General features: G+C 40.7%; 1 protein-coding gene across 4 annotated transcripts in view; it reads left to right on the top strand.

The window, feature by feature from the left end:
- TRPM3 (transient receptor potential cation channel subfamily M member 3) overlaps nucleotides 1-26949 on the top strand; it is a 621784-nt gene that overhangs the window by 229963 nt on the left and 364872 nt on the right. The gene's annotated exons all lie outside the window — the stretch shown is intronic.

The raw sequence follows: 26949 nt of genomic DNA, 5'->3' as shown, positions 1-26949 counted from the left end.
ACAGTGATGAGTAAATTGCAAAAGATTCAGACAGCCACCCTGACAATTTCCCCTCTGCTTCTCTGTGACCCTGTAATAGTCCCTAAATGTGCTACTAATTATGTACGCTACTTGCAGCCTAGCACTGGGTTATCTGTGGTCTCTTATTCGCTTCAGATTGAAGATTGAAATGTCTGTGGGCAGCAGTACATACATCAGGTGGGGGGCGACAAGTCTGGCATCTTCTTTGCAGGAGATTTCTTTATACCTCTTTGGTGTGTGAGGAGAGGGAAGCAATATCTGCAGCAATAGCAAATATTCATTAAGGAAACACTCTGGATTTCCTCAGTTTGTCTGAGCATGTTCACCCCATCTATCTCTCTCTGAATGTGCTAGTGACCAGCCATTTCTTTGTTCATCTGTTGGCCACTCAATATCTAAGAGGCACAGAACCATACATGGGTGGCTCAGCCTAAACATTCATTCTCCTCTTGGTGTGAGAAGCAGATATTTAGACTTGCCATGACCCTTGTACAGGAGGGTAGGAGAGAGAAGTTTAGGAGTGGAAAGAGAAGTGACCTGTTGACGGGAGAGTCAGAGGAAGAGACATGAAAGAAGAGAGGGGAAAAGAGAACTGAAAAGGAGAACGAGTAAGGGGAAGAGAACTGTGGAGAAATAAAAGGGAAGAGAAAGAGGAGTAGGCTTTGGGGGAAAGACTTGCATTCAGATACCATGGTGATTATGGATGTCTTTTTTTTTTTTTTTTTTTTTTTTGCCTGAGGTTGGAGGGTAGTGGTGCTGGCTACTAGTTGCATTTTCCTGCCCCTAATATAATCTCCTTTCCTAAAAATACATTGTTACGTAATATTTAAAAAATAATAATTGCTAGGAAAGAATGCTCTTGGATTTCTCTGGTGGTGGTTTATTCTCTCTCTCTCATTTAGTTCATAAACTGTAGTGGATGAAGGGTAAAGAAGTGATAATAAAACTTGCTGACTACAAATTTGGCCACAGCCATACCACAAGTTTGGAATATAACATCCAGGCAAAGATTCATAAGTACCTCTGCTATCCTGGGCTTCATGCCTGTATCTCTATCCAGCTTCCAACTTCTGCCCTACCCAACAGACTTCCCCACCTTATAGTAATTTGGTTGATGGGTCATTCTGCTCTTAAATGATACAGCCAGGAGTCTCAACAGTCTCTTCTCAGGACAGATCTTCAAGGAAGGAATCCCCTTGTGGATCTCTTTTAGGATCTTTAGGAGGCAAGAGGGATCATCATAGGGGCTTGGGAGAGCTTTTTCCCTCTTCCTCAGACATAAGAGATAAGTGGAAGACTTGTGCAGCCCACTTGTTTTCTCCCCCTCACTCTCATAAGGGACACCTGGGACCAGGGCTGGCTCTGGCTTTTTGGCTGCCCCAAGCAAAAAAAAAAAAAAAAAAAAAAAAAGGGGGCGGCCAGAACGGGGAGGAAAACCTGCGGCGCGGACAGAGCGCGGGGCAGGGGGATCTGCTAGCGGGGGGGGGGGGGGAGGGCGGGGAGGGAGCGGGCAGGAGAGAGAGAGAAGGGGGGCGGCCAGGGCTACAGCGGGGCACTGCCAGGAGGGCTCCGCTCCGGTCAGCAGGGAGGGAAAGACGAGGACTGCCCTGCCGGGCTTGCTGCAGGGCACTCCCTCCTTCGCGCCGCCGCCCCCTACAGGGCGGCCGGAGCAGGAAGAAGGAAAAAAAAAGCGGCCGTGCCGCCCTAGGATTGGGCGGAATGCCGCCTCCTACAAGCTGCCGCCCCAAGCACCAGCTTGCTCGGCTGGTGCCTGGAGCCGGCCCTGCCTGGGACAGAATGTAGCAAAGAACTAGATGGTCCTCTTTTGAAAATGTGGCCGCTTATTTGGTACCCAAGTGAGATCTGAACTCTTTGGAAAATCTGGCCTTTAGTGTTTAATGTCCTCTGCTTTTGTTTTTGTGTTGTCAATAACCCCAACCAATGACATGTTTTAACCAAATATTATAATCTTAAAAGAGAACACCTGTACAATCTGAAGTCAACGCTGTTGCACAGGCAAAACTGAGGAATGACATTTTACATTATAGTAGAAATACTCAGAAATGGTCCTTGTTTCCTCAAGACTGAAGCTTGATTAGGATTCTTTCTCAGTAGGAAGGTGGGAGAAGAGCATGTTGCAATTAATTAAAGGATATTTCCCTCCTCAATCTTTCAAGTCATTAACAAATAGTCATTTGATGCAAACCAGGAGAGGGAAAGGATTGGGTTTGGCTTTTGGTTTTTGTTTATGGTAAGCCATAATCATGTGATCAATTACACTGCAATAGACTGCATTTCTAATACAGTTCCTGTCAGGTGAGGGGAAATGTGGCTGTGTACTTTTACTTTAGATGCTATTTATATCAGTCAATATGTTTAAAATATTTTACGTTCTGTTCTATCATAAGTTATCTCAGAACTGGATACGAATTCATGTTAGCTCTTAAGCTCAAGAGAAATATTATGCAGTTGTCTGGAAGACTTTAAGAACATGTTCTTCATTTCGCTTTGAGTTTGTCCTCAGCAAATAGAAAAGGACCCTGCAGCCATACCATCTCAGGATGTGATCTTGTCAGATTTCATAAGTTAAGCAGGGCTGAACCTAATTATTGGTTGGTTGGGAAAGGAAATTTGGGGTGCTTCTGAAATGGCAATGGTTAATTCGGAGTCAGTGTACTGAACCCATACTCAAGTGTAATATTAGATGGCACTGTGCTGTTGGAGGTGCTGCAATTCAGATGAGATGTAAAATTAAGGTCCTGATTGCTCATTAAAGAATCTCACTTAGTCCTTGCAAGGTGTCCTGGATACATCTCAACTTTTTACCTAAATTCTCCCTATAGTTTCAATTGGATAATTATTTGTCGTCATCAGACCATCAAGTACTCCAGTATTACTGTGCTCTTTGTCATATTCCAGCCCAAAGGTAATAGTATTTTCAGGGACAGATGACGTGGCTATTGCATAGATACTGGTATTGTGTGTAAAGTGCTTTGGGATCCTTCAATATGAAAGACAGTAAATGTAAGTTGTTCTTTCCATGAGTTCGCAGAATTAAAATATAAATACTAGACTAAAGAAATGTGATTCTCTCCAAGGACCTGAGGAATTTTTTTTATAATATCACCTTGCAAAATTAGATCTCACAAAAATATGAAAATTAGTCACATACTTCTACATCCTACATTAAATTAAAATTGCCACCAGAATGTACGAACAGCAGGGATAAGAATTTATTTTTAATCTTTGCAACAGTCACAGAAAAATACATATAATTAAACTAACTGAAACAAGATCTCTTGTTTCCTACGCTTCATATATGAATCTAGATACCCAAACTGAAGGAAATACATAAGATATTGAATCACGCCCAGAATCAGGATAATGCAAGCTCCAGTTTTTAACAGATGGTTACCTACCCAAAGAAAGAATGGAAAAAGACACAATGACCTATCACTAAGACAAAAATGAAATTGTCCTGTAGATTGTTAACTAAAGCTTGACAAGAACAAATTAAATGGCAGTCAAACAAATGACACCAAGTAAGTATCCAAGTATCAAAAAAGTGCCTACGGACACATTTACCTGTATGTCCTCAGTGTACCAAACTACCACTAGTATATACCTGTGAGCACACCATAGGTATGTCCAAGCTGCAGAGATCAGACCTTGAGCCTAACTTTCCTCACATTAGGGGATATTTAGATCTAGAATTTTGGTTTAGTCCGTAAAAGAGATTGGATTAGCTGTGAAGTTCAGTTCAGATGTGGATGCAAATTTCCTTTAAGTTTGGGGGAATTTTTTTTATCACGATTGCTCATGCTTGTGTATTATATATGTAAACATAAATAGTTTAAAAGGTGTGGGGAAAGCTGAAATTAATGATATTATTCATTACGGTTTTATAACAAATTTTCCACTGGGGTTATTAAAATTTTTTTTAAGTGCCAATGTTCTTACGAGCATAGTTATCATACCACTCGTTTTAAATAGACTATGTAGCAATATAAGAAATTATAAATCCTATAATATCTCTTCTTGTGTATATATTTGGTTGTTTTTGTTTTGTTTTGATTTTTGCTAGAGCAGCTCTTTTTAGGATTTTGTTTTTAAAGCTACTGCACTTTTCAGATATTCCAGGAAACTCTCAAATGTTTCATTATGTTCTTGATGTGTTGTTGCAAACACAAGAATGTCATCACTGTAGTTCCAAGCATTCTTCACAGGACTGATTTGTCTGATGTCTTCAAACACTGCTGACTCTGAGGAAATTCCAAACCACAGTCACTAGCATTGTGGGATGGGATCAATGGGAAAAGTGGTTGTATCTAGCCTATGTTAAGACATAGTTTGAATTGATATTAAAGTTTTGGCCTCTTTGTTTTTGAGATGTATGCAGTCAGGTGTGGTATACTCTCTGGAGTTTGTGAATGAAACATTTTAATTTATTATTTTACATTGGATAACATGCCCACACAGTTGCATATCACGTATTTGGCTTTTTGAGTAATGTACTTGCTCAAAGATTATTTGTCCTGTTAGTTTGCACAGTTCCTTTTCTATTAATTCTCTTGGGCTACTGGTATAAATGCCTCAACTGTGAACTTGGTTGTCCTTTATTTTACCAATAAATATGGCAGCATATTCTGCTAGTAGTTTCTTAATGCTGTTATTCACTTTGGGGGCAGGAAGGGTAATGGTAAATTGTGGGACGCCAAGTAATTTTATTTTAAACAGTATTAAAAATATTTAGTACAGAGAAACAAGAAAAGTTAGGTCAGGTCTTGCTAATTGTTTTTTAATTAATAATAACCAATCTTAACTAAATCCTATGAAATTGAAAAAAATATTTAAATCAGTTACTTAGAAGAAGCCATTTCAGGAATTGTCTTAAAACGGGTCAATTACAAATATTAAGAATCTTAAATCCCACTATTTATTTGTTTACCAGTGATTAGCCTCAGTCTCATCTCCAGGAATACATGGTCTAACCATTTGGTGATTAACAGGAGAACTGTTAATATAAGTTACAACAGCATTTCCATATTCCAACAAAATTATTACAAGAGTTTTTACACCTCATCTGTTGGCAACGTCTTGGTTAACTTTCTCTCACCAATCCAAATTGAAGTTCTGGGGAGGTTTTCCTTGGGTTGATTTCTTTTTGTGCATTCTGTGTTCTTAGCTGTTACCGTAGCTTGCTTGTAGAGATGATGGACAGGATAAATTGTAGAGTGCTGGAGTTATCACTTCTAAGGGTTTTTTAATACTCCGTTCCTTCCTATTTCCATGAAATTAAGAAAACCCTTTCTGCTTCTGAATATGCTATTGAATTAATATGCAACCATTCTAATGGCCTTTGTTCCTTGTGGCAGGAAAAATCTCAGATAACCTTTTGACATTAGCTTAACTCTTATTTTTCTTTTTATTCAGCTTTTTCTGAGATAGTCCTTCAATTTTAATAGAGTTCAACATGAAATTAAATTTAGTTTTAAAAGTCAAACACTCCTAACCTTTCTTTAAAAGATTTTAGTTTTTAAAATCTTTTAATATCAAATAATTATTAGAGAGTCTTTAGTTTAAATAGTTATTTAAAAAGTTGTTGATTCTACATGACAATTTTTAGAAAGTTGATTCTTCTTGTCTTCCTGAGTTGGTTCAGCACTGCTAATAATTAACTTATTTCCCATTAATATGAATATTCTATACTTATATGGCTTCTTGTATTAGTGATCAGTTTAGCAAGGTCGGCCTTACTTACTTTTGAAAATTCAGTCTACTTCTTTATCAGCACTTGGTGTGTCTTGATCAGATTTGGTCAGTCTCTGTTCAGTGAACCTTTTTTTGAAAAAAAAAATATATATATATATATTTTTTTTTTACTGTGTCTAATATAAAACCATAGATTTTGAAGATTTGTGATGATGTGAAGTGTCACATGGCTTCTTACTTTGACACACCAAGGCAGACTAATCTCTCCACAAATGCCACAGGTTTTCCGTTTTGTGGGACATTCTCTTTTCTGAGGATACGGTTAACTAAACTTTCAGCAAGTCTTTTCTGACTGGATGACTTGTCTTTTCTGGTTATGTGCACTTTGTTGCACACTTGCAGATTCATTTATTTATTTATTTATAGGCCTGTAGATGAGACATTTCCAGTCCTCTGCCATGTAGTGAGAGATCCATGAAAGGGGTTTCAGTCCTTGGCACATCTTCATATTTTATATCTGCTGGAAATTTATTTATTGCTTCAGATCATCATTTTTGTTCATGGGATTTGCATATTTGGCTAGTGTCCCCAGGTGTTTAATGTTCATCTGTTGATTGAGCATTGTGTTGCTTTGTGGACATATGTTAAGTATCATGAGTGGCATTGTGGTATAAAATATTTGGCGAGTTCTTCTCTGCATTGAGCATATGTGTCTTCTGGCATTTATTGATTTGGATTTATTCCCATCATATATACTTCATATCATTATAGTCCTATGCTTAATAGCAGCAAACTCTGATTTTTTTGCTTTTCATGATGTGTTTTGTGGTGTCAGTAGCTTCTAAGTAGTGGCCATATTTTCTGTACCATTTGCATCATAATTAATCTGTTTGGTGCATCCACATGAGTAAATAGTGGTATTAATTGCATTTGGGGATTGTAATTTCTGATTTCTGGTTTTTCTCATTTTCAGTATTTATTTCTGGCTGCTTTAGTGTCTTGTAACTTTTCAGGCAAATCAATTATTTTGGTGATACTTTGTAAGCTCTACAGTTCAGGGGCCATCTTTTTGATATGTATTTGTACAGAGCCTTGCACAGTGGGGCCCTAATCCATGACTGGGGACCTTAGGTGCTACCCTGATACTTATAAGCTATTGTTATATTCAAATTGCATCTGCATAAAGATGAGCAGAAATCAGTTGTTTGTTAGAAATAAAATAACACAAGCATTTTTAAACAAATACTCCTTGGAGCTTTTAGAAACAACAACATTTTTTGTTTGCATTCTTGATTTCCACACTGTGGAATACACATCTGCTTATCTTACTGTTACTAGTTGCATCCTAAAAGTGGAACACAGCATGGACAGAAGTGATATAAATTTTAATTTACAGAAGATAATGTGATCAGAAATTGAATTCCATTAAAGGAACCTTGCCATTTTCTGTTTTTCCCTCCCAAGTCTCTACTTTTTAAAACCAATTTTTAAAAAATAATAGCAGCTGTTTTATTGGTTATTTTTAGTTTAATCAAAGGAATCCCTAGTTGTGATATGTTAATAATTTTTGCTTTCAAATCCTGCTGTCATTCATATTTTTGTGTGTGAAAGGAAAAAAAATCACATTTACAACAATTGAATGCCATGTTTTGATCTGATTTGTTGTCAGTAAATGTTGAGTGTACTTGCAGTATTAACTTATCACCTCTGGTCAAGACCACGAGGTGGCTCAGTCAAAATTTATTCTTTTCTAGGAGTACATCTGGGGAAATAGTATGAACATATTTCACAAGCACTTATTCACATTTCAAAATGAATTTTCTTCTATGGAGTTCACATTCTATTTGTGGTTACTTTCCATGAATATTCTAGCAATCTGATACTGACCGGAATGTTTCACAAATTTTAATGAATTTTGGAGAATATTGACTAAGAAAATTTTTAATGAATAAGTGCAAGCATTCACACTAAATCAGAAAGTGATGCTGTTTTGTTCTCTTTGATCATGTCTTGTCCATGTGCTGTCTCAGGATAAATGCTATTCCCATGGCCATTACAGGTCACATGATGACCCTAGGGTCAGAAGTGTAATGGAAAGAAAGGCAATTTCACCTGGTTGTAAGTGGGGGGCCATTAACGTCAGTGGGAGTTGCCCCCACTTATGCCAAGATGGAATACAATCCATAGTGCCATTCATTAGGCTTTTCATAAACAGTCCACATTCAGTGCCTATGCTGTGACTTTATTTCAGATTGGTTTGTGCTTTATTCCATGTGTTCAGAGATCTTGAGATTGATTCTCTACTTCCATCTGCCCCCTACAGATGCACTCACTTGCATCTGTACAAAGAAGTGCAAAATGTGAGTAAAATGCTAATAAACTAGAATGGTAAGGCCTGATTCTCATCTTAGTTGAAAATCCAGGTCATATTGTTTTACAATTATGTTGCACGGATATAAGTGACTATCCAAGGATCAAGGCAGTGGAGAAACATGCCTCTTGCATTTGGGGTGAGAGTAACACAGGCAGCACCAGGGATGTGCTTGTGAAAATACTGCAGGGTTTGGTTCACAAATGAATCACAGTGATCCTCAGAGGTTTGAGTTTGAAAATCCTAGGGAGCATCCCATTCCCCCAATCCTACTCCCCTATTCCAATAAGCCTCAGGACACCCTCTTCAATATAACTTACATTGGATGCCTTTCTGTGGGCACTGGGTGGTCACTCCTAGCAGATTCTTCAGGTCTTGATTGCAGGCATATTTGCTTAATATTGTAAGTGCCATGCACAAGCCTTATTATTTTTCCTTCCTATCTCTCCATTGTTTGTTACTTTATAGCGATATATAATTGGGGATGGGGAGTTGGCTTTTGCATATAATGGTAAAAAGATGTATTGAAAAAGCAATGAACTTCTGCTGTGTACCTCAGTATATAGGGCAGTGTGAGCCATTATGAAATTATTGTAGCCTTTTGGACACACTGTACTTTGTGATTGGCTGTTCGTGATGATCCCTGCTAATAATATCCAATACATCCTGCCTTTCCACCTTGCTTAGTTTTGAATTTCCAGTTTATGGTAGCATTCAGACACTCTGGGCAGTGCATTTTGAGGGGATTATGGCACTTCTCGGGTGGCTAAATCCACTTGGCTTTATGCCACATGCCTCATATCACCACCAGAGGCATGCAATAATTTGCCACAAAATGCATTCCTGTCATGTCTTATTTAAATGGATGATGATCCATTGAATGTATACACACGTCTCAGAAAAATACCTAATGATTCACGCCTAGAAATTTCTACATTTTGGCTGTCTTTCTAATCTGTTACTTGTAACTTTTTTTCTCCTTTTAATGCTAATTTTACCCATAATCAGCAGCAACCATAATCACTCCCACTGGGGTTAGTGAACACATTGCTATGGTGGCTCATGGCATAACTGGTCAGTCCCAATTCTAACAGCATTACCGATTCTAGTCATGCTTTTTAGCCACATGTCTGAAAAAATAAATCCTAATGGGCCCAATTCTTCAGTCTCTAACACCAGTTTTACCCATCTAGCAGGCCCAATATATGTTAGCCAAACAGTGGCTGATATTTGTATAAATCACATCTTGGTCAAAACTATATCTTGATCAGCTAAAGGTATGTAAAGATGACATTGTAATGCAAAACAGAACCCAATCACAGTGAAATTTGGTACATAAATACAAGTTCATGGCTTCATATCCCAACTAAGTATTGGTCTGTGTGTCTGTATTTATTTCAGCTGTAATAAAGAGTTGTTAAAGTAATTTAATTTTGTATTCTTTCAAGTCATCAACCCATGCTTCTGCTCAGCCAGTGATGCCAACCTTTATCAGCCATTACTCCTCCAATTACCCTGAAAAACCCTCACACTTTCCCCTATATCACCAGTTATGCATGGGAGCAGTAATGTATACAAATCTGCAAAGTCACTACGTGGTATCTCTTATCATTATTTCTCAAATCCCCCTGTAGCCTCCACCATGATGCCTATTGAAAACTAGACAGCGAGTAAGCAGCTGATGTGCTGTTACTGTTGCTTATGGTGCTAATTAATTTGTGTCTCACTGTTGTTTTGTGCTCTCCCTCTCTGTTTTGTATCATCCTGTTGTCTTTTTTTTTTTCCCCCCACAGAACCTTTGCCTCACTCCATCTTGGGCACTGAATCCCTAGTAATGAATAAAGGTAGTGTAGTGAATGAAGCTGTTGTGTGTGGACCCCTGCTTCTTTATTGCAGAACTTGGAAGCTTTGTGGTGAATGTGGCAGGGGAGTGGTGTAAAAGAAAGGATGGTCTTATGGTTAAGATTGTTGAGTACTACCCTGGGCAACTGGCTTTTATCTGTGTTTCTACCACAAAGGTCTATGTGATGCTGGGCAAGTCATTTAAATGAAACTTTTTACTGATGGCCACTGTTTTTCATTTTCTGGATGCCAAATTTAAGATATCTGGGGCCAGATTTGCAAATATGCTCATAAATGCAACTGAGGAATGCAATGGGTGCTGTGCTCTGATCATATGAAGTGCTATAAAATTCTAATTACTCTGAAAAATCAGGCCTGAAGCTTCTCATCTTGGGCACTCAAAATTAACGGGTGCTTTTGACACTGTAATCTTTGTGTCTCGGTTCCCCATTTGTGGAATGGAAAAAATAAGACAACCTCACTTCTTATGAGTGTTGTGATGATAAACTCATTCATGTTTATAAAGAACTAAGATACTATGTTGAGAGCACCACAGAGAATTTCACAAGGAAATTGAAATTTCTGATTCAGTGCAGGAGGTTGAACTGTATGCAGTGAATGAAGCATGGGGCCACACATTGAATGATGAAGACAAAAATAAATATTGAATACCACCCATTCAAAAACCACCATCCATCCTGTGCACTGAATGAGGCAAGGGTCCTTTGGAAAAGAAAGTGTGTGATCATGTAATCAATGACTCTCTCATAATGCACATGCACAAAACAGCTGAATTGAGGTTATACAGGTAACCTTAATTCTGGCATTTCCAACTTTCCAACCTTAGCATTCTTTTAATGTAGGTTTTTTATGTGATATATAATATAGTGTGTGTATGTGTACGTAACTATTTTATACTGTATATATTTTAACAGCATTGAAAATGTTATTACCAGTGAGACTGGATGAGTGATGGAAAAGTAGATGCTTTTCTGTCTCTCTCAGATCATCTTAAGGTGTAACATACAGGATGGTCAAGAGTAGCGCTATTAAAAAGCGTAAGCATGAGACTGATGTTGCTATGTTTTCGTTCGAATAGTTAATACTAAGACATCAAATTCTTAAAAACCCCAAATACTAATAGTGATCATTTTGGGGGGGGGGAGGGGGGAAGAGAGAGAGTAAAACATGTTTGAAATAAGGATCCATGTTCCACATTTTCTTTTTTAATAGGAATCCTTGTGTTTCTTTGAGATACTAAGCAACTACTGTTATAACAAATTTCTCTCAAATCTATGTGAATATGCTGTACCAAATGTACACATACAGACAGCATTTATCCACTGGTCTGTAGTAATAAATAATTTTCTTTACATGTGCTGTTGCCAAAAGAACATATTCCAAGGAGCATGGAGGCCCCAGACTCCCACAGAGGGAAGACCTGGGATGGCTTGGCCAAGCCTCATGATAATCAGGCAGTTGTTGTATGTTGCATATTCATGGTGTGAAGTGACACTGTATCTTGTGTGATGGAATATGTCACAGGGAAGAGAATAGGGACAAGGAAATAAATTATATCTGAAAGGAGTCCATGTCCCCAGGCAGACCTAAATCTGCTGAAAGAAAAAGGTGCATGCAAGAGTGTGTGCATACATACAGCTTACTATGAAGTGCTAGGAGGGGAGAGGGAATTGACAAGGCAGTTTTGTTTCCCCTGGATTTTGGCTAGAAGAGAAGCCAACGGCAGCATCTCCCTTTCCCCTGGAAGAAACAGAGTTGCAGACAGGAGACTCTTCCATTTCTGTCCCTCTGGAGAAGAGGGGGAACCAGCAGGGGAAAGATTTTCCTGTAAAAGAAAGGAGGTCCGGTGGAAAATACAGCATGAGGTCATGCTATTAAATATGGTATCATAATACATATGTACAAGGGGACAGAATTAAGGTTGCACAGGCAATCCTAATTGTGCCATTTCCTGCCTTTTAAGGGCTTGAGTTTGCAAACTTAACATTCTTTTAATGTAGTTTTTGTGTGTGTATAATTTAACATATATATTGCAGTAGCTCATAAAGACTATAGCCAGATTGGGCTCTGTTATGCTAGGCACTGTACAAACATAAAATAGAGGCCCTGCCCCGGAGAGCTTACAGTTAAAAAGACAAAACAACAGGTGCATGAGACAAACAAGTGGGCTGGGGGAATCAGTGTTACATATAGTAAGCTGCGCACAATTTGTAGCCATTCAGTAGACTTGGTGATAACTCATCACCTGCTTCTCCTGGCTAATGAGTCGTCATTTACAGACTCTGCCACTAAGGGAAAGGGTAGGGTGGTGTGGCTTCTGAGAAAAGATATGTGCCTTGCCTCCTTTCCTCAACAACCAACTAGTGCAGGGGCGGGCAAACTTTTTGGCCTGAGAGTCGCATTGGGCCGGTTAGGGGAGCGGGTTGTGACCTGGCCCCCACCTCCTATCTCCCCCCCCCCCAGACTCCTGCCCCATCCAACCCCCCCCCCCCCGTTCCCTGATGGCCCCCCGGGACCCCGTCCCATCCACACACACCCCCGCTCCCTGTCCCCTGCCGGCTCATCCAACCCCCCCTCCTTCCTGACTGCCCCCCCGGGACCCCTGCCCCCATTCAACCCCCCCCACTCCCTGCCCCCTTATCATGCTGCCTGGAGCACCGGTGGCTGGCGGCGCTGGAGCCAGCCATGCCACCGCGCAACACAGAGACTGGGTCAGGCCGGGCTCTACAGCTGCGCTGCCCCAGGAGCTCACCACCCCGCCGCCCAGAGCATTCCACCGGCCGCACAGCGCACTGAGGCTGTGGGGGAGGGGGAACAGCAGGGGAGGGGCCGGGGGCGAGCCTCCTGGGCCAGGAGCTCAGGGGCCGGGCAGGAGGGTCCCGCGGGCCATAGTTTGCCCCCCTCTGTACTAGTGCTTGCAAACACCAGAGCCTGGCTGAGGAGCAGAGCTGTGTCCATGTACCTTGCCCTTAAAGTGCTTATAGTAAGTATTTGGTCCGAAGTGAAGAAATTTCACATTGCTCTTAATATGTTAAGACTTTAATTTTATTTTAAACGTCACAATAGAAAAATCATTGCAGCTTTTACTATAGCCATATCACCTACAAGTGTTACTGTCCTGTTGTGTAATTTCCCTTCTTGCATGTATATATAAAAAAATTGTAGTAGTGTCTACTTTGTAAAGCTGGGTGAAATTTTTTTTGGCAAAACTTTTTCACTAAATATATATATATATTTGGATTGATCAAAACATTTTTTCAAATTCATGTCAAATTTGCAGAATTGTTTTGGCTAACTCTCCAAAAGAAAATTGCACATAAGTCACAATATTTCATTTCAACATTTTCAAAAGGAAACGTTTGAGTCAAAATCACTGTGAATTTTGCTTTAAAATTTTTTTTAAGGGGGGAAAAAAACCCTGAAATGAAATAAACAGTTTAATTTCAGGTTGAACAAAACCTTTCATTTGCCCTGAAACTAATTTTTTTCAGTTCAGCCACTGAGCTGAAAAATCAGTTATTCACATAGCTCTGCTATTATGTCTAGACACTTTCCAGACACTAAAGGACAGTCCCTGCTCTGAAGAGTTCATTGAAGGACAGTCATAATCTTGCTCTCCCTTATGTGCAATTACCTTGAGGCCCCTCTAATGCAAGTCCTCCTCTGCCACAGGGCAATAATAATTTTAGGGAACACTGATTGTATTATTTGACTATTCTCGAATACTTTTAGTCTAGTTTCTTTTTGAAATAAATTTTGCTGCCTCTTTGGTGCTTCTCTGGCCAATGAAACGAAGGCAATAGCTCGCAGAACTGCTTGATATACTATACCTTGGTGGATTTTTTGTTTATGGTGGTGTTTTGCTTGTTTGTTCTGATAATAGCAATCTGTATTTTATTGAAACTCTGTACAATGGAACAGAAGTTCTTCTTCATGAGTCTGATTCTCTTTGATTATGTAGTTTTTCTTTGTTGTAGGACCTTGTTCTTTCAGTATGAATAGAAAATCTTGTAAACTGAAACAAAGGACGCTGAGGGAGTTGTTAAACAGACTGGCTTTTTTTTTTTTTTTTTTAATTTCATGGGTAGCTACTCATTACCACAGTTGTAATATGGATTTCCAATTGGCCTGCATTTTATAGTAAACATCAAAACTTAAATTTATGGAGCTATAATGCATACCAGTTTCCTCCCCATTAAACATGCATATATCCTTCCCTAAGGATCATGTTAGACTTATTTTTACACAATGCATCCCCTTCCTGCTTCTCTAGCTTGATGATTAATGAAAACCTATATTTGCCTCTATATAGCATTCCTGGCCAAAGAATACAGAGGAGAAAAGAAAAAAACAGTACATTTTATTAATAAAATAACATCCTTTTTTGTGATTATCTACACAGGGGTGTTAAACTGCATTGAGTTAAAGCAATACTGAGTAATAGCATGGGCACGGGACGGCTATGCCATCTTTCAGTTCACAACATTGTATACACATGGCAGGGACTTGCTTAGTACTGAGCATGTGGAATTCTCAAAGGCTGTATCCCAAGGTCTTTTGCTTCACTGTTGAGCATTGTGCATTCTGGGATTTTTCTCACTGTGCATTTGAACCAAGCAGGTTTAAAATTTAAAAATCCCATGATTTCCCCCCTCTCCATTTCCCCCCTCTCCTTCCTTTTTGGGTGGGCTAGTGCCATTTTCAGATTGCTGACAGGTACCAAGGACCCAACAATTCATCATGCAAGCTGCAGAACAGTCATTGAATACGACGGGCTCTTTGGCTGTTTCATCGTGGATAAAACAGTGATTATTTTTACAATATTTTGTAATAAATGGCAAACCCTACCTCCCTGATATGGTATTAGGTGGAATAACACCAAGTGTTGAATTATGATGGTTATTAATGATGACTGTAATTCAGCATGCCATGCAGGTGGACTTACAGCACACAAGTCAATAAAAGGAATATAATTTTTCTCAACTGATGGAAATAAAAACGTTGTGCAGGAAATAGATGTAGACTACAATGAGTGGAGTTTTCCTGTACTGTACAGTAAATAGTTTCTCTCCCATCGATCAGTGTTTCTGAGGTTATGCTGGGACTGGTGTATGTAGGTCGGGGGGTGGGAGGTGGTGCCAGATTAGTCTGGAAGAAAGAGTGTGGGGCACAGGTGAGGCCCAATGTGGGTGGTGTGACCCTCAATCCAATCTGTCCTCATAAATGTGGTGCAAATGTGATGTCTTTTTGTAAAGGTTAAGCAGTAAGTAACTCCTTGAAAGCTGCCTCGTACCTTCCACCTTGCTTCTATGGTATCTTCTGATGCAGTCAACCATGGGAGCAGCTCACTTGTACAGGGCTGTAGGCTCACACAGCAGCCCAAAGGCACAAGCGTCTCTTGCTAATTTCAGTGGGAGTTACCTGTGCTTCTTGGGGGGAGAACCAGGCCCTTGGTGAGTAGATACAATGAGGAAGGGGATCCACCAGAATAAGGGGAAGTGAGCAAACAATGGGAAAAAAATAGAAGAGAATTTTTGAGAGAGACAGAGAGAGAAGGAAAAACAAGAAAGAAAAAAAATGGGGGGAGAGTGAGTGACAATGTGCATGTCTCTCTGAATAGTGTGGGTACAGAAAAAAGTAGAGGTGGCAGTCTGTGCCAAGGAATTCCACGAAAGGACAGGAGAAGTGAAGGGGCCCTCTCTTCCTGTTTATTATGAGGAGGTTTCAGCATCAACAAAAGGTTGGAAATCACTTTTAGATACCATGCTTTTTTCCCAGGTTTTCCTGAATCCTTATATAGAAATGCAAAGAAAATCCTAATGATGTTTTAATTTGTCATTTAGAGAAGACTAAATAATCGTTCAGACTAAATCTATTTATGATTTTCATTAAACACTGTTAGTTGCAGGGCTGATGATCAGACCACTGAACTTTGATACCAAACTGATATCTTTACGCCAGAGGTGGTTCTTGAACCCAAAGATGCAGAACTAGTTAGACCAATTCTTCAGATAAGGAATATTTTTCCCTAGAGAGCAATTTAGAGATGTTACTGAACTGGGAGATGATGTGAACATCAGTTAATGTTAGTTAGAGCGTGATCCAAAACCCACTGAAGTCAATAGAAACACTACTATTGACTTCAGTGGACTCAGGATCTGACCCTTAATGAGCCAAACTCTGTGCTTGCTTTATTACCTGCGCAAACTTATTGAATTGAATAATATTGCATGGGTATAACTGGAAGCAGAATGTGACCTACTGTTTTTAAAATCCTTTGTAAAGCACTAGATGATGATGTATTTGTTATTTCTAAAGGATCTAACAAATAGAAATATGGTCAGGAAGAAACAATGAGATTAACCTGAACAGTGCAAATTAATATACAAGTAATTATCCAGAAGACACACATCAAGTTAGAGGGAGAAATTTTGCAATGCCAAGACATGGGCATAGACAACTGGAGATTTGAGGGAGTTCTAGAGATTGCATTAATAAATAAGGGAAACACTGAGTTTGGAACCAAAGATTGTTTATTACACTTTATTAAGTGTCCAAATTTAGTCATAGTACAAAACCACTCATTGAAGCATTACTTTTAAAAACACGAGTAAAAAAATATTGACAAATCTGAAAAAGTTCCAATAATCTTCACCCTGGGTCTCTTGTAATGAATTCTTGCGCAACATTTGTAAGCTCTAAGTTCTCAGGTTGGTCATTGTATTCATGTGAAATCGTATACTAACTCAGCTGTGACTGTCTCATTCTGAGTCAAAACCATAGTTTAATACATCATAGAACACTGTAACTACACTCGCTCGCAGCACTGGTTGCCAGTCCCACCCACACCATCACAACTTGTGTTTCTGTTTGGAATTCTTATGAGAGTTCCAAGATTTTTGAATAATTTTGTATCCTCTAGTCAAATCTTGATTTAATATTGGACATTGTAAAATCAATTACTTCAGAGTAAATGTCCTTATAAAATTCCTTTACTGAATTTAGGCAGCTGAATTCACTTTCCCTATTTGCATTTTCTTGGCAACTTTTCTTTTTCTTGGAAGCTTAGGCATACAGACTCTTTCCAACTTCAAAATTTTCTAGTGGGTTTGTTCCCACAATAAGTTTTTTTTTCATCTGGCTGGATGTGATGAAGAGGATTAAGTGCCATTTTCATAAAAGAATAGACTTCTGTTGCTAAAATATCTGACCCTTGCAGAGTTTTGGACAGAGTGTTTACCTTGTTATGACTTTTTGACCTTGTTCAATAAAAAAGAGGAAGTTAAACTTTTCCATTTGAGCTGCTATGCCACCAATTTGAGCTGTCATTTCAGGATCTCTTTGCAACCTTCTAAGTTGCACACAGTGTAAGGTAGTTCTCAGAAATTGAAAATAATGCGTCTGCACAGTCTATGTAGTAGGACAGAGGACATGAATGCCTGGTGTTCAGGGCCGGCTCTAGGCACCAGCAAAACAAGCTGGTGCTTGGGGCGGCACATTTTTAGGGGCGGCATGGCCGGCGCCAGAATGCCGCCCCTAAAAATGTGCCCCAGCCGCCCTAGCTCACCTCCGCTGCTGCCACTCGCGCGCCACGGCGCGCGAAACAGCTGATTAGGAAAAAAATGGGGGGGGGGGCGGCCAAAATTGTTTCTGCTTGGGTCGGCAAAAATCCTAGAGCCGGCCCTGCTGGTGTTGTACTTTATATTTTATGTCCGCATAAGGGCATATTTTTAGCTTGTTCAGTATAACGCATTTGCAGTGTCAGTCCTCATTTGACAAAATAATGTATACTACTTAAGTATTTTCATTAGGATCTTCCAGTTTTTTTCCTTTCTTTCAGACAGTACAGAAACTTTAGCATATCATATATTTTTTGTGGTCTTTTGAGAAATAGTAACTGATTCATCGTAACACCAACAAGAAGATTGGTGCAGTTTAAATTTTTCTCAAGCTTTTTTCCAGTTAGAGAATACAGAATATATGAAAACTTCATATAGTTAAAAGTAATTTGTGCTTAAAAGCTAAACAACAATAAAAACAAAGTATGGCTGTCACTAGCTTCAGAATAATGGAGACACTGACAGTCATCAAAACAGGATCAGCTGAAAGACAGCCTTGATTTCCAAAGTTATACATGGGGAAAGACTTAAGTTGTGGTTGATGAGGTGTATCAGAAATGCTAACAGTGTGAGGTAATTGCCATTTGGTTCTTGTCAGCAGAGACTGCTCATTACTACAGGCAGCAGAAGTTGATCGACTTGTTGAGAGTGTAGTTTTCTTTTATCAGCAATGTTTTAAGGGATTTCATTTTAGCACCTTGAAAATGTACATTTTGTTTTTGTACTTCACTCAGTCACTACTTGCTTCAGGGGAATGGCATAGGATTGTTACATTAAAAAAAACAACACCACAATACTCTGGCAGAATGAAATATCTACCTGGTCTCTTGGTTTTATGCAGTCATTGTGTTCTTTGTAGAACAGTCTAGAATGTGCCAAAATGAAGAAAGGGAATAGTCTGCACCCGATCTGTTGATTACACTGGCAAATAGCTGCTCTTATATTTTGCTTATGTACCCACCCTGGGTTCCTATCTCACCAAGACACTCTGTCAAGGAACAGACTACAAGTAACATGACAGCTGTAGGTAGGGTGACCAGATGTCCCGATTTTATAGGGACAATCCCAATTTTTGGGTCTTTTTCTTATATAGGCTCCTATTACCCCCCACCTCCATCCCAATTTTTCACATTTGCTGTCTGGTCACCCTAGCTGTAGGGCCTTTGACCCCAGGACTGATGGAACAGCAAAAGAACCATAGTCTCCCTCCCTCCCTTAGTGAAAAGAGAACATGGAACCCATGCAGGGAGTGGGAGGGAAGGAAAAAAGAGAAGAGCCAATCAGAAAGCTCTGGTAGTCTGCCCCAGAGGAATGGCAGTTCACTGGACCAGGTGTCCCTAGGGACAGGGGATCAGAAGTCCTCTTGCACACAGAGTGAGAGAGTGAGCATCAGTAGTAGCCTTTGTTGAGAGAAGGAGGGAAACAGCCAGCCTGGCTGCTGAAAGAGTGAGAGCAGCACAGACGGGAGCCTCACCCAGGCAAAAGGAGTTTCCCTTCACAAGAAGTGAAGTGTCTCAAAGATGTTTGGAAATAGGCTGTACATTCTATATGCTTGTTCCAGAAGTGAAAAATAGATGCAGAAAAAAATGTAAAAATAAAATCCATCTAGAAAGGGAGAATTCATTGCCAGTAACTGAATAATGCAAAAAGTGACCACCTTATAGGTCTATGTGTCTCCATGATCCGTTGTAATGTGCAAAGGGTGAAGGAACCAGCACTACATAAACAAGTCCACAAGTCAATTTACTTTATTTCTGCTGATCTCAATTATTGTTCTTTTCTTGCTGGAGAAACAAATGTCTTGTGTAAATCTTTATAGCAATGCTGCATCTACATGTTTTTGCTAGCACTTGGAAAGCGGTTACACAAAGATTTTGTGGACTCTGGCAAAACAAAAAACAGAAGCCCTGCCCTTTTCCCCCCAGACAAGGGGGACCCTTTGTATCATTTATCATTTTGGACTCCAAAATGACCAAATTCTATTTCTGTATGAGTGAATGCAATGGATTCAGAGCCATGTGTCCCCCTTTGTGTACAGAATTTTTCCCACAGTTACTTGCTAGTAGCCTACAGTCGGAGAGCCATGCAACAGTTGCAGCTTTTGTTTAATGTGTAGTCTTGAAATTTCAAATAAAATAGTCAATAAAACAGAGGTAACACTCAACATTTAAAGACTAATGGCCACAGCTCATTGTGTGTGTGTGTGTGTATAGGCGTGTCTGTATTTATGTACAAGAGGGCTGTTGGCGAGACAACTATCATTTCATACTGCAGAGGGAGCTCATGGAGGATTTCTGGTTGAACCAAGCAAAACTCTTCCTGTCAGTCCAGTGGAGCACATGCTCCATCACTCTTTTTGAAGGTGCATAGAAAGGGGAAAGCATTGACTCCATTTTCACCCTTCCCTTTTGGAGAGTCTAGCCTTGTATAAGGCCCATGCTCCACACCGATATTGTGGCTGGCCCCCCTGTACAGGTGTCCGAAGGGACCAGGAGGCTGTTTGTGTCTTCTCCCTCTTGCATAGCCACAAGGGCCAGCCTCAAATGAAATCAGGGGAATGTACTTGATAATTAATTGTCTGAACACAATGACATTGGAGATTAGCATATAATCAAATAGTCTCAGGACAAAAAATCCACTACTGAGTTCTTAGGGAATCTCTCTTCTCTGTGTTTTGTGCAGGGAATTTAAGCAGGTAACTGCCATTGTTTGTAATAGGAGGTAAATTACACATTGCTGAATGCATCAATAGGAAAGATCACCCCTCAGTGTGCGTATAATTTTTCTTCTGAGGATTGTTTTACATATTCCATGTTTTGACTTTTTACTCCTGTTCATCAAGAATTTTATCTAATGGGAGTGTCATCTAGTTAACTGCACACCATGACAATTGGAGCAATGGATGTGGAAGTGTAGCACAAATAGCAGAGTAGTTTTGCCCTCAGCTGAAGTGGTTTGTACAGTGTCAAGCTTCTGAGAGCTCTTGAATTAGTGCTGTTAGGTCTAAAATTTTCAGCAGAGCTAATGCATGAATTCTTTTTTTATGGTCACAACTTGTACCTGTAAAATTTATACCCAAAACTCAGCATGAATTGAAGATGTAAATAAAAGTACCTGCATCTGTCCCTCTTTGATATGCACATGTAAATGGATAGATAAAGATAGCAATGTAATTTGATAGCAAGATACAATAGATATTGCTGTATTGAATCAAATGAGTGGTCTGTCTAGTTCATAACAGCAGCTAGCACCAAAGGCTTCAGAGAAAGGTTCAAGGAACCCTGTGTTGGACATTTATGGAATAATCTGTCCATAGGAGTAGTTCACACATGGAAACATGAGGCTGTATATACCATATTAAAATATTTATCCTGTCTAATGTACCGTAGATGTTCTCCATATTCATAAAATTGTTTAATCCTATTTTGAATCCTAGCTTCAGTCATAGACTCAAACAAATGTAGGGTTGGAAGAGACCATGAGAGATCGTCTAGTCCAGCCCTATCTGCTGAGGCAGGACCAAGTATACCTATGCCATCCCTGACAGGTGTGTGTCTAACCTTGTCTTAAAAACCTCCAATGACGGGGATCCACAACCTCCCTTGAAAGCCTATTCCAGTGTGCAAGTATCTATCTAGTGAGAAAGTCTTGCTAATACCTAACCTAAATCTCCCTTGCTGTAGATTAAGCCAGTTACTTATTGTCACAGCTCATAACATATTTTGGACTGTTATCAGGTCTCCCCTCAGTCTTCTTTTCTGTAGACTAAATTTGCTCAGTTTTTTAAATCTTTCCTTTTAAGTGAACCTTTCTAAACCTTCTATCGTTTTTGTAGCTCTCCTATGGACTCTCTCCAATTTGTCCACATCTTTCAAAGGAGGAAATTAGGTTCTTTTGGCATAACTTTTTCTTGACAAATCTGTTGGCTATTACTTATTACCCTATTATCCTCTAGATGCTTACAAATTGATGGTTTAATAATTTGTTCCAGTATTTTTCCCGGTATCAAAATTAGGCTGGCTGACCTGTAATTCCCCAGGTAGCCTTTGTTCCCCTTTGTAAAGCTAGATATGTTTTCCATTCTCCAGGTCTCTGGGATCTCACCTGTCTTCCATGAATTCTCAAAGATAATCACTAACAGTTCTAAGATTGCTTCAGCTAGTTCCTAAGTACCCTAGAATGAATTTCATGAAGCCCTGCCATTTTGAATTTATCAAATTTATCTAAATATTTGTTAACTTCTTCTTTCCCTCTTCTGGCTTGTGTTCCTTCTCCCTTTTTGTTAATATTAGTTGTGTTAAGTATCTGGTCACCATTAACCTTTTTAGTGAAGACTGAAGCAAAATAGGCATTAAACTCCTCAGCCTCCTTGATGTCATCTGTTATTAGTTCTCCTGCCCTGATAAACAGTGGACCTACACTTTCATTTGTCTTTCTCTTGCACCTAAGGTATTTATAAAACCTCTTCTTATTGCCTTTTATGTTCTTGCGAGGAATCCCACAGGCTAATTAAAAAGACATTTTTCTTTTTTCAGGTTTAAATTTGTCTCCTTTAAATTTCATCAAATGCCCTCTTGTTCTTGTATTATGAGCATTCACATTTACCATTATTTTGTATGCCTGTCATGTTCCCTATTTGTCGTCATCTCTTGAAACTCAACAATCCCAATCTTTGCAGTCTCTCATCATATGAGTGTCTTTCCATGCTTCTGCTCATCTGCATCACCAATCGCTGAATGCCTGTTTCTGCTATATATTTTTGAGATAGGATTACTCCTGTGGGGATTCTGTGAGACTGCATACCCGCAGATTTCCTGTGTTTCCCTGCAGAAAATGGCAGGGAAGCTGCGCTGGGGTGGCGACCCTGGGTGCAGTTTTTTTGGGGAGGAGGGGGGTTGCCCCCCTCCAAACAGAGGCGAGGCATGGGGGGGGCACGTGGGGTTACACGCCACTGCCCCCCCTCATTCTGCAAGCGCAGAGCTGCCCAGCATAAGGAGGATGTCGGTGTCTCAGCTCCGCTGACTCTGCAGCTGAATGCCGCCTCCTGGGTCCTATTGTCGGTTGTGCTCCCCTTCTGTGTGCTGGGAGCCTTCCTGTTTTCTATTCTGTGCAACAGAGTGCCCACGGTGGGGCTGGGTAAGGGAGGGTGGAGGAAACCAGGGAAGGGGAGGTGAGGAGGTTGGGGGGAAGAGGCAGTGAGGACGGAAGGAGGTGGAATAGGGCAGGGGGAGGGGAATGTGGGAGTGAGGGGAGGGAGGTGAAGAAGAAAAGGGGATGGGGGGAAGTGGGAGCCCGACATGCGACATCCCCTCGACAACAGTTGGGACCCCTCTGTTAAGCAGGCCCATCAAACCCTCACCCTGGCCAGCCCTACCCCCCTACATGTGGACCCCTCTGAGCCCCCCACACCCAGACCTCTTCCCCACTGATCCCCAACCAGCTGCACCTGGACCCCCCAACCCATCAAGCCCCACTCCCCCAACACCCAGACCCTCCCCCCATGCCCAGGCGCAACCACCTTCATCTGGAGAGTCCCATTGACCCTGCAGAGTCCCATTGACCCTGCATATGGAACCCCCCAACGAGCCTCGGTGCATCCAGATCTCCCACTGAGCCGCCCGCACCCAGATTGCCCCGCACAGAAATCTCTCACCCCACACCTGGATCCCCTCACACCGAGCCCCTCCACACTTGGATCCTGCTTGGCTGAGCCTGCCCACTCACACCTAATGCACCAGGTGTTTCTGGGGCAAGCCCAGCCCTTGCACTGTGTCAGGGTCCGGTGCAGCCTCACTGCAAAGTCCCTGTACCAGGGGAGGTGGGGCTTCAGGGTGATCTCCCACCTCAATGCAGCCAGTGGCCTGTGCTCTCCACTGCCATGCTGGAGCCACATTTATTTATTGACAAATAAAATTTTCAGAATTTTAAAATATTGTGTGCATCATTTTAAATTTTTTTGTGCAGAATTTTAATTTTTTTGGTGCAGAATTCCCTGAGGAGTATAGGGCGACCTAAATTGAACACAGTATTTCAATCGACGGTATAGCATTTGGTTATACAATGGAATTGTATATTTACAGATTTAGGTTATAACTTATTATGCATCTTAACATTTGTTTACTCTTTTGCTGCTGCTGTACACTGAGCAGAGGCTTTTACTGAGCTGTTCAAAATGGTGCCCAGGTATTCCCAGTAGTAATAGTTAATGTGGAAAACAAAGAGTTCCTTTTCTTTTTATTTTTTTTTTAACTTACCTGACTGTTTGCTCTTCAAAATTTACTTAATGGATTTTAATTATTTTTGTCAACTAATTACTACGTTAGAAGCCTGCTCCTAAACTTGCCTATGTCTGCTCTGTCAGTGCTTCTCTCTCTCAGAAGCCTACTTCCACTTGTGAATTTGTGCATGCAATTTTGATATCAGCAAAAAATTACCAGTGCAAATATTATGGGCACAGAATATATTGGTATTGGAATTTGAAAAGGTTCAGAAAAGGGAAACAAAAATGATTAGGGGTATGGAACAGCTTCCGTATGAGGAGAGATTAGTAAGACTGGGACTTTTCAGCTTGGAAAAGAGACGACTAACAGGGCCGGCTCCAGGCACCAGGCAACCAACCACATGCTTGGGGCGGCGCCTGGTAAGGGGCAGCCAATCTTGGGGTGGCGGGGGGCAGCGCGGTGCGGCATTCCACCGGGGGGGGGGGCGCGGCGCTGCGCTCGGCGGGGGGGGCGGCGCGGGGTGCGGCGCTCGGGGGGGGGGGGGTTCCTGCGGTGCTCGCCGGGGGGGGGGGGGGCGGGCTCCGGCGGCGCGGCGCTCGGCGGGGGGGGGGCGGCGCTTTTTTTTGCTGCTTGGGGCAGCAAAAAAGTTAGAGCCGGCCCTGACGACTAAGGGGGGATATGATAGAGGTCTATAAAATCATGACTGGTGTGAAGAAAGTAAATAAGGAAGTTTTATTTACTCCTTCTCATAACACAAGAACTAGGGGTCACCAAATGAAATTAATAGGCAGCAGGTTTAAAACAAATAAAAGGTAGTATTTCTTCACACAACGCAATGTCAACCTGTGGAACTCTTTGCCAGAGGATGTTCAAAAAAGAACTAGATAAATTCATGGATGATAGGTCCATCAGTGGCTATTAGCCAGGATGGGCAGGGATGGTATCCCTAGCCTCTGTTTGCCAGAAGCTGGGATTTGGATGACAGGGGATGGATCACTTGATGATTACCTGCTCTGTTCATTCCCTCTGGGACACCTGGCATTGGCCGCTGTTGGTAGACAGGATACTGGGCTAGATGGACCTTTGGTCTGACCCAGTATGGCCGCTCTTATGTTCTTATGATTGAATAAACCATTTTGAAAATGTGGCCCTGAAACTGATTTATCCCTTAATATGAACTAATTCAATCATTTTCTTACATAGAACTAATTAAAATTCCCAGAGATCTCAGATGGATCATTCAGCTGAATGATCAGGCCTTTCGTAAAGCCAGCTGCCAGTTTTGGAGTTGGACTTTTGAGTTATAATCTATGATTTATTCTGCTTTTAGGGCAGCACAACAATGTACGGATGCTAGCTAAGGGCTTGTGGTAAAGCCGTGATTTATTTTTTGTTGGGCATACGCTGATTAGGTATTGCAGATTAAACTCATCCCAGAGATCACTATAGCAGAGATTATGGGGTCAATTCACTAAGGGTCTAAACCTCCGTGGTGCTTGTGAATTTCCTGCAAAGTGTTGACACTCTCTCAGCTTCCTGTTTGTCAAAGGGCGATGTGTCCTCTTCCTTGCTTGTCCTACAGGATGCATTGTGAGGATTGGTTAATAGTGCTGATTTACTGCCATGGGGACAAGGGGTGTGTGCACATTTCACAACCCAACCATCACCCTATGCCCTGAAGTAGGGCTGTGTTGCCACTTCTGGAGAGAACAGCTTTAACTCCCCATGGAGCTCCAGAGGAGACCCACAGTGGAGGCTGCTCAGGAGAGGAGTTCAATGCATCCCCTAGTTAGCCGGTCCTCATCTGGGTCTGAATGTTTTTGGAGCTATGCTGTCTGGCTCCGTGCCCCCTGGCAGAGCAAAGTATGGCTTGTGAGAGACCTTGCCCAACTGCATCCCTCCTCTCAGCAGAGTTTCTGCTGCTGGGGGTCCAGTGGTGAGGTTCTGCCAATGGAGTTAATCAGAACCAATATCTATATATTGGGTTGTTGTTGTTTTGTTTTAAAAAGGTAAAGTACTGTGTGAGTGTAGAATCTTATGAGTATTGTTGTTAGCTTTTACTGCTCAAATAACCTCTGCCCATATAGTCATTGTTTATCTCCATAAAAAGGAGACCATGAGGACATTATCATAGGCACTATTGGCGATACAACTCTTGAATCTGTCACTCTCTCTGCCAGGGAAAGCTACATTAAATAGGCTTGTCAGAGGAAAGCTAGCTCTACGAATTAGTTTGTAACACTTGGTTGCTTCAGAAAAGGGGAATTTTCTTCATTGCAAGATCCCACCTCATCACTATGATATTGCCTTCATTCTCTCTGGATAAGCAGTGTAAGCATAGTACATCTCTACCCGTCTGCTCAAGGAAACAGACTTCACTACAGAACATCAGAGATTTTTAATGTCATTATATTGGCTACAGTGGAACTGGCACTGAAAAGATTTTAGAAGTGGTTTCTCCTGTAGCTTTTTTCAATGTGCGTGCAGTGGCAAGAACAATTACAATTAGCAACAGATAATATAAAGTGGAAAGTAAAGACTGCTTTGCTTCATTTCCTTGTAATAACTGAAAGGTTATTTTTTTAAATGAGACAAAACATATGCAATTGAAGAGCATTATAAAAGGCTACAAAACTTAAGTACTTCAAGATCACATTTTTATAGTTATAATTCTAGTATGTTATTCTAGACAGATGGATTAAAATATAAAGTATTGTCTATTTTTTTTTAAATCACTGCATGAGATAAAGAATATACATCATTGTTGCTAACCAAGTAATACCAGAGACTGCAGGGGTTTGTTTTATACTCATTGTGTGTATTGATATGAAGCCAGTGTACATATTTAAAATTTTACTGCACATCTGGTTTTCACTGCAGTTTTCAGACCCAGATAGCTAGCAGATAGTCTCTCATTGGATTCCTTGTTTCTTTGACAGCAGAAATGAGTACAGTGACATTGAAGAGCCAGGTTACTCATACAAATACTGTAATCAGCTTTGCTGTTAGTCCTTTCAAAAATTTTTTGCCTCCTATCTCAGGAGCAGGGGGCGGGGGTGAAACTGATATTTGATCTGAGAAATTATTCAGAATCAAAACATCTCACTACCCAAACCAAAATATAATCTGTAGATACTGCCAT

Source organism: Emys orbicularis, chromosome 6, assembly GCF_028017835.1.
Source record: "Emys orbicularis isolate rEmyOrb1 chromosome 6, rEmyOrb1.hap1, whole genome shotgun sequence".
Taxonomy (NCBI): domain Eukaryota; kingdom Metazoa; phylum Chordata; order Testudines; family Emydidae; genus Emys; species Emys orbicularis.
This window is presented reverse-complemented; position numbering and strand designations above follow the sequence as displayed.